Source organism: Mytilus galloprovincialis, chromosome 1 (genome assembly GCF_965363235.1).
Source record: "Mytilus galloprovincialis chromosome 1, xbMytGall1.hap1.1, whole genome shotgun sequence".
NCBI classification, from domain to species: Eukaryota; Metazoa; Mollusca; class Bivalvia; order Mytilida; family Mytilidae; genus Mytilus; species Mytilus galloprovincialis.
The window spans coordinates 129,836,494-129,853,675 of NC_134838.1; the positions used below are offsets into that span (position 1 = coordinate 129,836,494).

A 17,182-nucleotide genomic window follows, 5' to 3' on the forward strand; every position below is an offset into this window, starting at 1 on the left:
GTGAAACAGTTATTCCAAAAAGGGATGCTTCCAAAGTAACTACTTGGAACTCGTGTTTTAATATCTGCCTTATGAGCAGGAACCCTCTATCAAGGAAATCATGATAGGACATACAAGCCCTGGAATATCAAAAATGTATCAACCTTATCCTAGATTGGATCAATCTTTGAACATTTCTTATTAATTACAAATAAACCGGAATGAATATTGGATAAAGGTATGATCTTTTTTTACACTTTACAGTAAAAGTAAAGAAACTCTTTATAATATACATGCCGAAATGAAGATGGAATACATCTATATTTATTACCGGGCCACGTCCACTTGTATCTTTGTCCTTCTGATGAGTTACGCCTTTTTCAACTGATTTTTATGTTCGTTCTTATGTTGTACTGTTATACCACTGTCCCAGGTTAGGGGGAGGGTTGGGATCCCGCTAACATGTTTAACCCCGCCACATTATTTATGTATGTGCCTGTCCCAAGTCAGGAGCCTGTATTTCAGTGGTTGTCGTTTGTTTATGTGTTACATATTTGTTTTTCGTTCATTTTTTTACATAAATAAGGCCGTTAGTTTTCTCGTTTGAATTGTTTCACATTGTCTTATCGGGGCCTTATATAGCTGACTATGCGGTATGGGCTTTGCTCATTGTTGAAGACCGTACGGTGACCTATAGTTGTTAATGTCTGTGTCATTTTGGTCTTTTGTGGATAGTTGTCTCATTGGCAATCATACCACATCTTCTTTTTTATATATAAGTTTAAACACAATTTAGGAACAAGTTAGGAACATCCTTGATTTAATACAATAAAAGTTCAAAAAAAGAGGAAGTCATTGACCTTTATTTTCAAACTAAATTGTAATAAATAAAAATGTTCGAACCCTGTCCTTAAAATACACAGTTTTGATAATTAAACTTGTATAAAGCACTGCGCAGTTAAAATGCTAATAAAAGCAGAAATAAAAGAAAATTCAATAAGATGTAACCTTTAAACAGTAAATATTAAGTGATTATTGGACTTTAAATATTAACTTTTTAAAAACAAAATTCTTAATATCCAAAAGAAAACAAGGAATTACAAAACAATGTAATGTTTCACGAAGCTCCGTTATTGTTTTTTTTTTGCATTATCTCCCTTTGTACAAATGTTTTCTTTTCTGTCATAATATTTCTGAATCACATCATACGTCTGAGATAAACCTTACAATAATCATCGTTGGTGTTTACAACGTCTAGTCTTAAACTTATGACTTACATTTACGAATTTAAAAGAAAGTCTAAGATGTGGCATGATTGATGCTAATGAAATATATTATATAACTTTCACTAAATAAAATCATATAATCTAAGGAGATTTGTGTCCTTTTCATATAAGCGAATTATCTTCCACCTTTATGAGTTATCAGGAAGGTAATACTTTGATAACCGTATTTAATGACAGACGTTGGTTCTAGTTATTTGTTTGTTCAATTTAGCAACACACTTTCACTGTATGATCTTTCACAATGGCCATAAACAATAAAGCCGGAACCTGTGTATAATCAAATGATGGATTTTTTTTTTTAAATCATCAAAACCATCATACATGTATTATGATTTATTTGTTTGAATTAGTATATGGCTTTTGAAATGCAATACAATATGATATAATGATATATAATTAGTTAGATGACATTTTGTATCTAAAATTAAGAATGAATAATTGATTTTTATTAGATCAGTAATACATACTATTTAACAAAAAAAATGCTATATTTATATAATATTTCCACGAAGAATAAAACGAAACTAAAAAGCCTATTTGCAAAAAATGTATAAAAGAATGTACACCTGCTTATTATTGTAATATTTACCATATATGGAAGTGCTATATTTGTATAGTATTTTCACAAAGAATAAAACGAAACTAAAAAGTCTATTTGTAAATAATCCATGATAGAATGAAATCATCAGAAATATATTACAGCCAGGATTCAATCAGAGATAAATTTGACAAAAAATATACTATCCAAGCTACATATAATGTTTTGGTTAGACAACCTGGAGTTATGCAGCGTATTCCCAGAATAAGAGTTTGTCTAAAGGATGGAAAATGGTTTACACTTGACAACCGAAGACTGTGGGTTTTCAGGAAGCTTGAGGAGAACGGATATATCAGAGATATAAATGTCAGTCACGTTGGCAGAGACAAACTTCAAGATAGCAAATTTACAACAACAAATGGGGGAAAGGATGTTATCGTAAGACCAACAAAAACATTTTCAATCAACGATTTTTTCGATTCTGATTCAAATTGAGATAGACACGATTCCAATGATTTTAGAGGTACCAGCAAAGAATTTTTATCTTCTAAAATAATTGTTCTTTCAAGACTGAATGTGCAGTTATAGGGTTTTTTCATTTTTTTTTAATCGTATGTTTTTCTTTTAGTTAACGGTAGAACTTTAATAAAGATTGCTATTTTCTTTTTGTTTTCAAAAATAAATGTTAATGTGTAAATATTTGTGATGTATACGATTGCAGTTACCAGGAAAAAATATATATATACCAATCATTATATAATATAATTAGGAACCTATCAGAAACAATAATTTCTCGATTAAAAAGTATAAACATTTGACAAAAAATATGTATAACAAGGTTAATGTAAAATTTTAGTCTTTAAAAACTTCGAGGTCTCATTTTCCTTGATTCCAGCGTCACTGATGAGTCTTTTGTAGACGCGCGTCTGGCGTAAATATTAAGTTTTAATCCTGGTATCTACGATGAGTTTATTTGCAACCACTGTGTCGATGCCACTGCTGGTGGAGATTTATTTTCCCAAAGGTATCACCAGCCCAGAAGTCAGCACTTCTGTGTTGACTTGAGTTATCATTGATATGTTCATAATTATCAATTAACTGTTAACAAAACTTTGAATATTTGAAAAACTAAGGCTTTTCTACCTCAGGAATAGATTACCTTAGCTGTATTTGGCAAAACTTTTAGGAATTTTTGGTCCTCAACGCTCTTCAACTTCGTACTTTATTTGGACTTTTTTAACATATTTTGATTCTAGCGTCACTGTTGAGTCTTTTGTAGACGAAACGCGCGTCTGGCGTAAATATTAAATTTAAAACCTGGTTTCTATGACTAGTTTATTTCCTAGCAGCAAAATATAATTTGTTTACGGTGTTTCCACATCACAGCTCACACAAGCACAGAGCTAGTGTCCAATTCAGAGAGTTCGAAAAAAGACTCGTATTGTCAAATTTACTGCTGACTAACGGTTGTCTTAAAAGACTGTGTGTATCAAGAGAATCCATTTTCTTTATGTGCTAGAATAACATAAAGACACTAAAGGAACATTTAAACGCAAAAGTTGAAAAAACACTGACCAACAGGTAGAGATTGAGATTGAGAAACACGAACCCAACTAATAAGATATACGGTACCAATTGATGCTCGGAGCCAAAATATGTGAAAATCTAAAGCTTATTAACTAAAATCGGAGTGATCTCAGGAGAATCGGAAGTGTAAACACTTGTGGTGTTTCTCTTTCAAGTACAACCCGATGATAAGTCGGAAAACAAACAAACAAAAGCAGTTTATTATAATCAAATTAAATAAACGAGTGGTGCTGCTGAGCTGACGAGACACAATCCGTTTTTCCGTAAACCTTTTGTAGTGAACAATGGAGATAATATACAGAATTGTCAGAAACCGTTTGAAAAAAGCTTTAGTACCAAAAGTACATTTGTACATTAATGTGTTAATTGTTACGAATGTTCTTGGTAGCGTTTCTGTTGTATTTCCGTCACGTAGTGTTTTAGCGATATGTGTTACCATTATCCTAAGGTGGGATGTTTGGCTAGCCATTAAATAAGGTTAAACCTATCATATTTGTCTTAAAATGTCCTGAACCAAGTCAAGAATATTGCAGTTGTTATCAAATCATTCGTTTTTATGCGTGTAGTCGTTTGTTTTTTGTTGCACTTCGGCGTTACTGTTGTTTCTTTGTTTTCCTCTTATAGTTGATGCGTTTCTCTCAGTTTTTGGTTTGTAAACCGGATTTGTTTATCTCTAAATCGATTTATGACTTTTGAAAATCAATATACTACTATTGCTTTTATTTTTCATCTTCTGTAATGATGCAAACTTCAGTTGTGCCTATAAATTGGTGACTAAAATGCAGTCGAAATCGAAAGCCTCATTGCAAATGTTACAAAATATACATAAATAAAAGTACACATGGAAGTATGTAAACAATATTTTAGTGGTACATGTACAACCAAAATGTAGAAGCTGATGTAATGCTATAAAATATGTGCATTCATCATAATCATGATACTTATTCAATTATTATTTTCAGAGTTGATTTCTTGTTTCGAACAAAACAAATTAATTAGAACATTCTTACAGTCACACCTAAAAGTTGGATCCATAAACGTATAGATAAATGGGTTTGCGATGTGATTTAGAAAAACTGAAGATCTTGCCAAAATATGAAGTATCTGTTGATTTACACTGTCTTTGTCTTGTGTGTCCTGTTCAGTTCTAGTGTCCAACAGTTTCATTGTTGAACTTGGAATATAACTCAGAATTAATACAATAACTATCGCGAATGCCACAGTCGTGATTCTACATGAAGCTATGTGGTCTTCTTCCTCTTTCGGTTTTGTCTCCAAGGAAAAATCTGAATTCTTTTTACCTCCGGATTTAAACTTTTTTACGTACCTGATGTGACGTATAAGACTTCTCCAGATACAAGTATATGCAATTATAACATAAGTCACTATAAATCCTCCCAAGACCAGCAATAAGCCGTTATATATAGCTGGAAAGTCACTGCTGCTTGCTGAAGTTTCTGTAACGCATACATGTCCAGTTAGATTATTGGTTAATATAAACTCCCGACTGTTCCAAATTAATGCGTTTGGAGATACAATAAACATAGATAGGATGAAGGAAACAAAAATAAGAATACTGGCTTGTTTGGAAGATAACTGCTTCTTAAATGGATAACATACCCGCATGTGTCTATCAATTGATAAAACTAATATGATAAAGGCAGACAAGAAAACAAGACAATAACTCAATGTTATGTAGAGTTTACAAGTCACGACTGTAAGTAAAGAGAAATGGTAGATCTTTTCAAGAATATCGAATGGAATCACTGTTCCACAAACTAATACGTCGCATACTGCTAAACTTACTGTTATTGTTTTATGTGTACTTGGTTTCCGTTGAAACATGTAAACAAGGATTACTATAGTATTCCCCAAAACACCAATAAAAGATAGTGCTCCTAGGTATAAAATGTACACAAAATGTTGCATGACATAATTGTAATTCAGCATTTCGATGGAAGAGGCATTTTCCGTAGTATGAATCAATTGTTCGTTTGGTTTGTCATAGTTCTTAAACACTGATGTATTGGTTTCATCGTTATACTCCATCTTTGTCAGGAATAAATACCACATCTTCTTATTCTTATATGAGCAAATGTGTTGGAAAATACCTATTAGAATTGTAACCCACTTTGTGAGCTATCTGTTTTTGTTGAATATAATTTTATCAGGATGTGATTAAATGTATAGCATTAACATTCTGATTTGTACAAATATAACCATTTGTTAACTATTTGTTTTTATCTCAAATTCAATGGCCCATACTCTAAAGTTATGAATTTACCGGAACAAACGCATCCAACTAGTATTTTATTCTGTTTAATTTAGGTGGAACTGTTTATCTATTTGTAGCCGTAACTGATTTTTTAAACAACAAACAAATGTAGGAGTTAGCTTATTTTAGCATGTCACGCCTACCCTTGCTATGCTTCAATACATACAGAGGAGTATTTCGTATATTTTTTTGAAAAAGAAAGGCGAAATTTACGAAGTGGACATTCAAATTCAAAAGTCGAAAAAAAAACGAAAAACGCCATTGCTAAAAAGACCAACAGGCAAACCATAATACACAACACACAGCATTATTAGTCATTGAGAAGTAAAATCAAAGAAACATGCACCCCAACAAAAACTTGGGGTTATTCCAGGTGTCCCAGAAGGTCTGACACATCTTGTTCCATATGTTGCAACCGTTGTGTTGCTCATTTAAGGACACACCAACCCCACCCCTTCACTTAGTATATTTGCTATAAGGTCTCGCCTAGCCTCAGTCATTTTTTCCCTTCCAGCCTTTTAGAATTGCTTTTCTAAAACCTAACGGCCTTTTACTACTCGAGGCCTTTTGATCTGGCTGTTTGTCTTCCAATGAAATCTTTGTCACGTCAAGTACTGGTGCTTTTTGTTTCTCTTTTTTTAGCACCTCTTTATCACTCTGTATATAATCTTCTGGTAAAGCCAAATAGATCTTTCACTTTATGTTGTTCCTCCATCGTAGCAACACCTTTCTCCGTGTGCTCTCTGTGTCCAATAATCACACGTCGAAGGGCTGATTTCAAATCTTTTCAAGGACTAAAAATCTTTCCTCCACGAACGCAAAACCGTACAATGTGTTGTTTCCATTTTGCAAAAAAGACAAGCCCGTGTCATCAACATGATATACAAAGTACTTGTGATAACTAGACTTGATATATTTATAAATTTATCGGAGTTTCACCTAGTAAGCGAACCGGTGACCTTACTAATTATGATACCTGATCTTTCCAATGCGACCAATGCTCTTGAAAATCTTTTTCATAACTCTCTGAGCTGTCACCTCAGCTACTTTCCTGAATGAACAGTGTATGTTACATTATATTCATATATAACTAATAGGACTCACTTACACTACACTTACACATTTTAAAAGTCTTTCCAATACGCGAAGAAACGCTTAAGCAAATTTGAACCATCGATAGACCTCACCATTTCATTTTACCAAATGACCTTTTGTTGGAATTCATTATCTTCTTTAGAAGTTATTCCTTTAATTTTTTTTTATAGACATGGCCCCTTGTTGTTTTTAAAGATATCATGACCTTATTTGGACAATCTCATCATGATGTATTAACATATGAGGCTATGAAGTTTCATTATCACTTTTAAGAGTTGTCACCTCAGCTACTTTCCTGAATGAACAGTGTATGTTACATTATATTCATATATAACTAATAGGACTCACTTACACTACACTTACACATTTTAAAAGTCTTTCCAATACGCGAAGAAACGCTTAAGCAAATTTGAACCATCGATAGACCTCACCATTTCATTTTACCAAATGACCTTTTGTTGGAATTCATTATCTTCTTTAGAAGTTATTCCTTTAATTTTTTTTATAGACATGGCCCCTTGTTGTTTTTAAAGATATCATGACCTTATTTGGACAATCTCATCATGATGTATTAACATATGAGGCTATGAAGTTTCATTATCACCTTTAAGAGTTATATCCTTTTGAAGCAATTTTTTTATGTCTTTTTCTTTTTTACAATTACAATAGATAGAATAGATTTGAAAATGGCAACATATACAGAAATTGATGGCAAAATTATTAAGCATATACATTTTTTTTCTCATCAATCCTTATAACTATAATGGTCCTTGGGTAGTTATACACAATCTTTGAAAAATCTTAATTTCGAGTCGTGGAGACATGGGTCTTTCACCAATTATCTTAATCATCATGTGACCTTTCATTTGCACCTATGGTCATAACAAAATTAGGCTGCAGTTTTAAGAATGCATATTAAGAAAACAATAAGAAATTTTCGCATAGATTTAGTGTGTAAAATATTATCTCGGCTAGCTTTACATTTTATATAGCAAGCACAAAACTGTTCAAAAGTACTACGAGATTATTCTCAGTGTATTATGCTGGGTCTATCTTTAACAGAAATCAAACTACTATGCATTGCAAAAGTAATCAGCATTTCAAAACTTTTTAGTGATGTAAATGTCAAGATCATGATGAAATTTTACCTTGACCATAAAAGTGTACTTTGACCTTGACTTTTAAACATTTGAAAGTTCAAGCGGTTCTGAGTAAAATAATGCTTTTCCCATGTCTCTACGACTTCCGGTTCTCAAGTTTGGTATTGCAACATATATTTAATTATTCATTGTGACCTTGGTGAACTTTGAAATTGTGTAATCAATATCTTCAATATTGTACCTCACTTTGTAAAAAATTGAATTTCTTGCGTCCGAAGCGCTTTTTCTGGATTTACCTTCATCAGAAACGCTCAATGCCAAACATTTGAATCCGAAGATATATATGTACCGAAAATCGTTGAAGAGATATATGTCAAAAATATCTAGAATAAATAGCCAAATTCATCTAAAGCCAACTTTGCCTGAGGAAGTTGTGTAAGTTTCATAAGTTCTTTTTATACAATTAATATTTTGCATCATTTTTGACATGAAGAGAAATTTACACCAATTGAAGAGTTTAACATGGTTATTGGTTTGACTAATAACCGACAAAATCAGGAAAACCTCTCAAAAAATTTATTTGGTTTTGTTAAGTTTTGCATTGATTTTGTAAGTTTCATAAGTTCTATTTATGCAATTAATATTGCATAATTTTTTGATACTTTGACAGATGGGGTCATTTGCATCTCAAATTGAACGTCTAAATGAGCTTTACTAAAAAAAATAGAACGTCTGACCCTTTTTCATCCCCGTGGGAAGGGTGGAGTTGTTCAGTGCAAAACAAAACGAAAACCTCTCAGATGGTATAAGGTTGTCGCAAATCAAACGAAAAAAGTCTATAAAGTGTGCATTTAAAATATCAAATTGACGTCCCAAAAAAGATAAGTTGGGTGGGGTCATTGAGTGCAAAATATTAGTTTCTGCTACATTTATTAAATAAAATGTTATAATGTGTACTTTTCAAATATCAAATTCTTTTCCTCCAAAAGTTCCATGGGGTAATTAAGTGCACATATAAAACCTTCTAGAAGATGCGCATAGCAAATGAAATATCATCAAGTCTACATTACATATATCATACTTCCGATCTCGACAATGTAGGCAAATGGGGTCATCAAGTGTAAAAAGTGAAGTTTAAGAAGGTATGCTTGTCCTATGTCAAATGAAAAGTAGTAAAGTAGTAATGTACACAATCGGGGATACAATTTAATCCTTTTATTAGGTGTACCTATTTATATCTAATGTGTTTCCGTTTTGTGTAACATGTATTTTAAATATTGTATTGTACTTGGATACAGTTGAATAACTTATTAATTGTTAATGGAAAACGTATGAATGGTTTGCATTGGTAAGAACTTAATATGTACATATCATTTCAATTCAATATAAAAGTAGGTGTTTCAATTCCATATGTTTCATATTTCCCTATTTGTTTTATCAGTATGGGTTAATATAAATATAACTATTGGTACAGTAGTATACTTTCAGTTGAGTGAAATAAATAAGATATATTTAGTGAATGCAAAAATAAAAATGAAAAATTAAATTACAAAAATACCGAATTTCGTTGAAATTTATACACGGAAAGTCCTTATATTAAGCAAATGGAAAAATCAAAAGTTCAAACATATCAAACGAACTGATAACAACTGTCATATTCCTTTCTTGGTACTGAGTGACATTTTCTTATGTGAAAATTGTGGATTAAATCGGGTTTAAAATCAAACAAAGCATTGCATTCCTTTGTATTGCCACTGAAGGATTTGTTAACAGACAGATTAGGTAAACATATAATAATAGTGGTACACAGTTATTATGATATCAATCGCTATAAAAAAAAATGTATCAACAAAGATACACTAAAATACATATAGACAAATCACAAAGCAAAAATGACAAAAATACAAAAATTTACCATAGCACAATCATGATATTCCTTTTTATCGCACGATACATGGTATGTTGCTATTTATTCAATTATCTGTATCTTTGATAAGATTGTATTACTACGATCGGTTTCAGGCACTCTTTGTCGATTACTTTCGACATGCACTTTTTATCAATAAATATTTAGTGTTTTTGCACAAATCACATCCTTGTCAATACTTTAATCTTACGAGTAGTGCATTTTGTATCATGATAGCTTGAGTGACTAAAAATAGGTAAAAAGCAGAATAAAATTGAGAAAAGGATTAAAACAAAACAACAAAACAAAACAAAACAAAACAAAACATAAAAAAGCAACTTGGTAAATTTATCAAAACATATATTTGTAGATGACTATGATCATGATGATGTAAACGTGTAACTAATCTTCAGGAACTTCTCCACTGGCATATGACTGCTCGTTGATATTTGTGAGAAACGATGTAATCTCGTTTAATGCTTCAATTAAGATTTTAGTTGGCAGTTCATCTGAACTGTTTACTTTTGTTGGGTCTGAGTAAGCTGTTCACAACCCCAATCCGATCCGATCCTTATGTTCGGAGTCGTACTGGTTCCCACATTTTGGCATATATTTGGTATCATCTGTCGTAAAGACACTATCATATTGAATGTTTATTTCTGCTTTTCCTTTGCTGACAATAACATGCTTTCAAATGTTGTTATAGAGGGTGATATTGCCATTGAGTTTGTTTTTCTTTTCTTGATTTTACATATTTCCAAACGTCATCGCTAATGTTTGGTTTAGTGTTTTCTTCGTTCTCTTGATTTAGGATTTGTCAAATATAGATGTATTGTGCTTCGTTCATTATCGTCCATTATCGTCTGGACATGGTCTATCATCTGAAAGTACTTGTTCAAATTTTCTTGATTTTATGTTTTAACAGCATTTTATCTTCGCTGTCGGCGTCGTATCAGTTTTTTTTAAATATTGCAGAGATCCATAGCACATGCATATGATGTTTATTATAGCTATCTATAGTTTTCTCTTGAATTAATTCTTTAGTTTCTTGTAGTATGATCTTATTGAATTCTACTTGTACGGTGTTTCTATCATATTGTGCGTTCTGTTTTCCATGTTGTCTCGGGTATTGTCTTTCTTTGAGTCCACTCATATTGTCTTTTTTAAAATTGGTGCACCAGTCGGAGTTTCTTTTTTATACTTTGGATGTCATATACATATTTTCTAATACTACTTAGTAGTCGCTCATTCCAGGATGTACTTTTAATTTTACTAACAAGTCCTTGATTGGTTGTCATAGGTAGGTCTAGTTTGTGTTTGTCCTCTGGTTGGTTCATTTCGTTATTATTTAAGATTTCAATTATCTTTTCATTGAATGCTTTTCCTTACTGTCGGTAATGATGTATAGTGATTGTTTATCAATTGATGTGTAGCAGTTTCAAATCCTCTCCAAGTATGATGTTTTGTAGGTTTTTGCTTGTGTCCATATTGCAGTTGATATATTTTTCATGGCCTTCAAGTTTTTCTATGTCACGTCATGGCTGATCATAGAAGGTATAGAGGTTGTTGTTCCTGTGTGTTGATTTTACACCATACTGTTTCACAATCATTCACAGTCAATATGTCTGTCGTGATATAGATGTTGGTAACAGCTATAAATACTCCTCCTTTTCCTCATTGTTTATTTGTTCTTGAATTGGTCTGTATTAATTCCCTCCTGGTTACTGTTATTCAGGTGAAAGTATGTACCTCGTGCGACGTCTGTTTTTTCTGTTTCAATCAGGTTTGAGGGTCTACCCTTTTCTTGTCGCTAATTATACTACTGAAGTTTACAACTTTATACGGTTGTGATTAGAATTGGTCGAAAGTTTGAGGTTGATGTTTTCATCTAGATTGCCATTCTCACTCTCAGATTCTAATAGTGTTTCGAACGAGTTGAAAGAGAATCGTAGAATGACAGGAGTCTGCATTGTGTACATTTACACACTAAGCTATGGATGTTCTTGTATTTCTTGTAGTCCTCTTTTGTAAGGCCGTCACATTCTGCATGTTCGCAGATATACCATTCATCGCATCGCAGTTCTTTGTGATTTTTGCTACGGGTATACTACAAATGGCTCATTTGTATCGTAGTGGTCCAGGATTCGGTTGGATATCACCAGAGAAGATAAACAAAGAGTCTAAATTTGTGTGCTGATGTTTTCGAGTAACAGTAACTTAAATTGCCCTCATTATGAATAACAATCGACGTGTTCCATTCTAAATTGTGATTTTGATCTATCCAAGCTAATAATTCGTGGTCTGGAAAAGTATCGACTCTATGTATCCGATCTGCATGCTATCTTGGTACTTATTTTTTTTTAAATATTTATTATAAAAATGATGGTATGTAGTTTATAGCAGACCATAAAAAGTGTAAACTTTTTAATTCTGTCATTATCTAGGTTGTTTATACGTTGTTATAAGGTCAAATATAGTGGATGACCAGTATTTACGAATGAAGAAATGCTAATTTTTATTTCGTCTATTTTTTCGAGATCGATGTTTGATGTTTGAAGTTCAAATCATCCCTTTGTAAATTTTACGGAAGCCATATCGAGTTGGCTGACCGTTATGAAATAACCGTTTCAGATGATATCAAATATGTTCCTAATGTCCTAATTACAATACCCTTCCCGTTTCAGGAATGTGACCTACCGAATTGGACTATTTACCGGGTTTGAAATAACACAAGTAACACGACGGATGCCACATGTGGAGAAGGATCTGCTTACCTTTCCGGAAAACCTGAGATCACCCCTGTTTTTGGTGGGGTTCGTGTTGTTTATTCTTTAGTTTTCAACATTGTGTCTTGTGTACTATTGTTTGTCTGTTTGTCCTTTTGTTTTTTAGCCATGGTGTTGTCAGTTTGTTTTCGATCTATGAGTTTGACTTCCCTCTCGTATCTTTCGCCCCTCTTCTGGGAATACTTCCTTGGTGTAATTGTATGCACTTTACCACCTTTTATATTTTTCAAAGATGATAACAAATGAATAGATAGCCAAAAACATTTATTTTGATCAACTTTCCGTGAACTTAGTATGTCAACGCTTTAGTAAGTCTACATCCATGTTTTAGTTTCTTAATATATTCCAAAAAGAGGCGAAAAATAAGTAAAAACATAATAATAAGTCTAATTTGGTAGATCAAATTAGAGGAAAAGTGGACGGGATGGTGGCCACGACAATTGTAACATATCCGTTGTAATCTGTGAAACAGATATTCCAGTACGGTTAAATTACTGGTTAATGTGTCCGTAAAATTGACGAAGTGTTAAACAAGACTATTAACAATATAATCAAATTATAATAGGACGTTTTCCAGAGTTAGTACCAGTCACAAGGAATCTATGAAATATAGTTATTAAAGTTTAGTACCATTTATATCATTGTGATAGCTGGAAAACGTTGCCATTTGGAAGACCTAGTGCAACGATATCATATACTTTTGAAATACAAAGGCTTTTCTGCCTTAGGAATATATTACTTTAGCTGCATTTGACAATTATTTTAGGAATTTTGAGATATCAATTAATGCTATTCAATTTCGTACTCCATTCGGCCTTTTTAACTATTTGTAGACGAAACGCAGGTCTGGCTCAAATACAAAATTGCAATCCTGGTTTATTTGATGAGTTTGTATAGTAGCCTTTCAGGTAAGATGAGTTTAAAAAAAAACAAGATCAAAATATAAATTTACAAACGAACAATAAACGAACTGAAATAATAGAACTAAATTTGAATTTTGTTTGCTTCTATTTTCAGACTTTGTCTATTGTTCTTTGCAAGGATTTAATTGGTAATGTCTGTGGAAGTGATTAAAAGCACAAAGCAATCATTGTCGCCAAATAAAAAGTACCATGTATATATCTGTAGATCTCAACATGAAAATGACATCAGCTGGGTTTCTAAATTAAATTATCACCTGAAACAGCAAGGGTATTCTGTGTATTCCCCTGAAAATAATTTCAATCCAAATATAACTATTGCTCAAAATATTGAGAAAGCAATGCAGTTATCGCTAAAAATAATTTATGTACTATCACCACGCTATATATCTAGTAAAATGTGTCAGCTCGAAACGGAAATGGCGTTAAAGTTGTACTTGCATGACCGTCAGTCGAGCACAATTCTCCCTATAATGATTGACACTTGTGATGTACCAGATTGTATGCTGCCTTTGCGTTATATAGATGCCAGAAAAGCAGAAAGCGACTGGTTGTCAACGTTGCTATCATCATTAGCCAAGCCTTTAATATCTAAACCTCTCGCTGTTTTACCTGAGGGGAAACAGTATCATGTGTTTTTCGTATATAGAACTGTCGTACCTGATAAAGATTGGGTAAAAGAGGTGGCATGCAGCCTTGAAGCTCATGAATCAGGTTTAAAATGTGCTTATCATGAACGAGACTTTATTCCAGGATTAACAATAATAGAAAACATTGTGTATTTTCTAAAGTGCTCGTTAAAAGTGGTAATAGTTCTGACTCCAGATTTTCTTGAAAGTTCCTGGACTAAATATGAAACTGAATTAGCCCAGTTGATTAGTTTGAATCCGACTGGTGATGTTCGTGTAGTACCAGTCGTTGTTCAGGATTGTACGATTCCTGAGTGTTTAATCAATCTAACTTATTTAGACGCTACTGACACATTCTTCACATGGTGGCCCCGATTGCTGAAAACCATCAATATTCCAAGTAAGTAAAATTGACAATTGAAATGGGGAATGTGTCAAAAAGACAACAACCCAACCAAAAAGCAGAAAACAGCCCAAGATCAAAATGGGTATTTAACACAGCAAGAAAAAAACGCATCTGGGGGCTTGCTTTAGCTGGAAACATATAAATTAACTGAAATTAAAAATCATACAATCTAACAAAGGGCAGCGGCTCCAGACTTGGGACAGGCGCAAAAATGCGGCGGAGTTGAACATGTTTTGTGAGATTTCAATGTTCCACCTATACCTCTAGCCAATGTAGAATAAAACAAAGACACCGCAATACGCACAGATAAACTCGATTTTAAAAGAAGCCATAGTCCGATGTCAGAATAAGCCGATGTCAATAGGAGACTAAATGTGAATGTCAATGATACAGCAAGAAACCGACACAATAACCTTTAGTTATTTCGATGAATGAGTTTTAAAGGTGAACATACTTGCAATATCAGTTGTATTTGCCATTATATGTCTATTTTTAGAGTGTAGATAGGTACACATTGTATATCGTTGTCGATCGAGAAAAGAATATAGATTGAACGAAGATTCAAGTGTCGTCTTTGACTCGCGGTAAATTGAGTGATTTTGTTCTGCGTCGAAAAGCTAACCTTTAACTTTCAGTTGAAGCACAGCAAATAAAGTTAGTTCAGATTTTAGTGTTCACAGGGGAGAAATATTTAATTGTTTCTAGAATGATAGAATGTACACAAAATGTATATATTCTCTTGTGTTATAGATAATGAATTACTTCTTCTACCGCCGAAGAATGAAGTTATGCTACAGACTTTGAGACTAGGAAAATTTGTCGGAAAACTTAAAAATGAAGAATTCAAATCATGGTAGATTGATATCAAATTTGTCGATAATGAATATCTTCTTGTAACTGATGCTCGAAATAAAAAGTTAAAAAAATTCTGTTTCAAAGGACAACTCAAAAATGAAATCTCGTTTGAAAAGAGACCAATGTTCTTGACCTGTTTTGACGACCGTATGGCATATGTTACATTTCCTGACGAAAACATAATCAGAGTAGTAAGTTGTGTTAATCAACTTGAAGTTGTTAATGAGATTACAGTTAAAATAAGATGTTCGGGAATAACCAAGATTGATCAAGATAAGTTTGCATTGGCATGTCGATCGAAATGTAAGATTTATATCATGTCAAGAAATGGTACAAAACTTCGAACGATTAAACCGTTGATAGGTATAGATGAGATGTCAACGAACCATGTTCCGTCAACGGGGATGGACGACGTTAATGATTCTGACGAAGAAGGTGACAACAGGGGGCATCACTATACGGCAGGTCAAAAGGATTTTGATGCCTTGAAACGTCATCGTCAGTCCTTGAAAGGGGAAGATATTCGAAGCAGACTTGTCTGGCCAGGATTTATCGATGCATCAGAAAAACAGATTTTTGTTACTGACTATGAAACTAGTCTTCTAACTATTATATACATCGAAAACGAGACATCTTTCCGTCACAAATCTTTCCCATTGGTCGATCCCAGAGGTGTAGTGATACATGACAATAAACTTTTTTTGTCAGCTGGTACGGTACGAATATTAACCTTAGATGGAGAAGCAATATCTGAAGTTCGTCTCCATGGTGATCCTATAACCTTTCCAAGATCAATTGCGTTTGACAAGACTGGTCATTACATGGCAGTTACTCATAAAGGAGATGGCGATGATTGTTTTTCCGTGTTCCAGTTACTCTCATCCTGATATAATGGAAGTGATATTAACGATATAAATTGTACTGCACCAGAAGCACATTGTGACAACTAGCCAAAACATTTGAAAGTCTGAAACTGGAAGGAAATTATGAAGAAATATTTAAATATTGAATGTCTAAATAGACAAAATGTGAATATTCGTACTGAATATTAATATTAAGTGCATGCTCAGTCCTATTTTGTCCTATATTTATGTGAATATACAAATTTGCAGAATATATATATTAAAGTGCCTAGAAAATCAACCTAACGATGTTAGAGTAGATTTGATTCGCAACTTCCTCCCCGGCGCCGGGGCTGGAACCTGTACTTTATTTTCTAACCTCTACGACAACACCGCCTAGCATTACGCAGAGATATATAGACATATATATAAATATAAGTACGTCTAAACAAGTGACAACTCTAAGACAGATCTATCCATTGAATCACTAGTGAATGCATTACTCGGCTGAAAACATATATTATATTCATCACTCTGAATATAAAGCATATCAATGTTAAATAATTTGCAGAGGCAAACTTTTGTTCGTCTCTCGCTAGTGTTCGAACTCATCCTATTGTGAAATTTTGGGACACAGCATCTGTACTAGGTCAAGCGCTTTAAACCATTCGACAACCTAGACTGAACTATTAATGTAGCTTTCGGTGGCCTATTTTAAGAAATTCGACAATTAAGTTACAATAGATATTTTTTTTATTTCATTTATATCCCGAGGTGTTGAATGCATTCAACAATACAATACAAATATAGAGACAATTCAAACATTATAACATAGAAAAAAATCTGGCATTGATTGCAGATTAGCTAGATATATATCGTAAAGGATTGTAGTATACAGTCACAGAAGTGAACATTTTGATACGTACATATAAACAATTGACAACTCTTTGACAGATCCATCCATTTAATCGCCAGTGA

General features: G+C 33.0%; 1 long non-coding RNA gene across 1 annotated transcript; it reads left to right on the forward strand.

The window, feature by feature from the left end:
• Positions 1 to 9,157: 9,157 nt before the first annotated feature.
• On the forward strand, positions 9,158 to 16,951 carry LOC143059219 (uncharacterized). The gene is made up of 3 exons (XR_012973437.1): positions 9,158 to 9,208; positions 13,570 to 14,501; positions 15,258 to 16,951. It is a non-coding gene; the product is annotated as an uncharacterized LOC143059219 (long non-coding RNA).
• Positions 16,952 to 17,182: the final 231 nt, after the last annotated feature.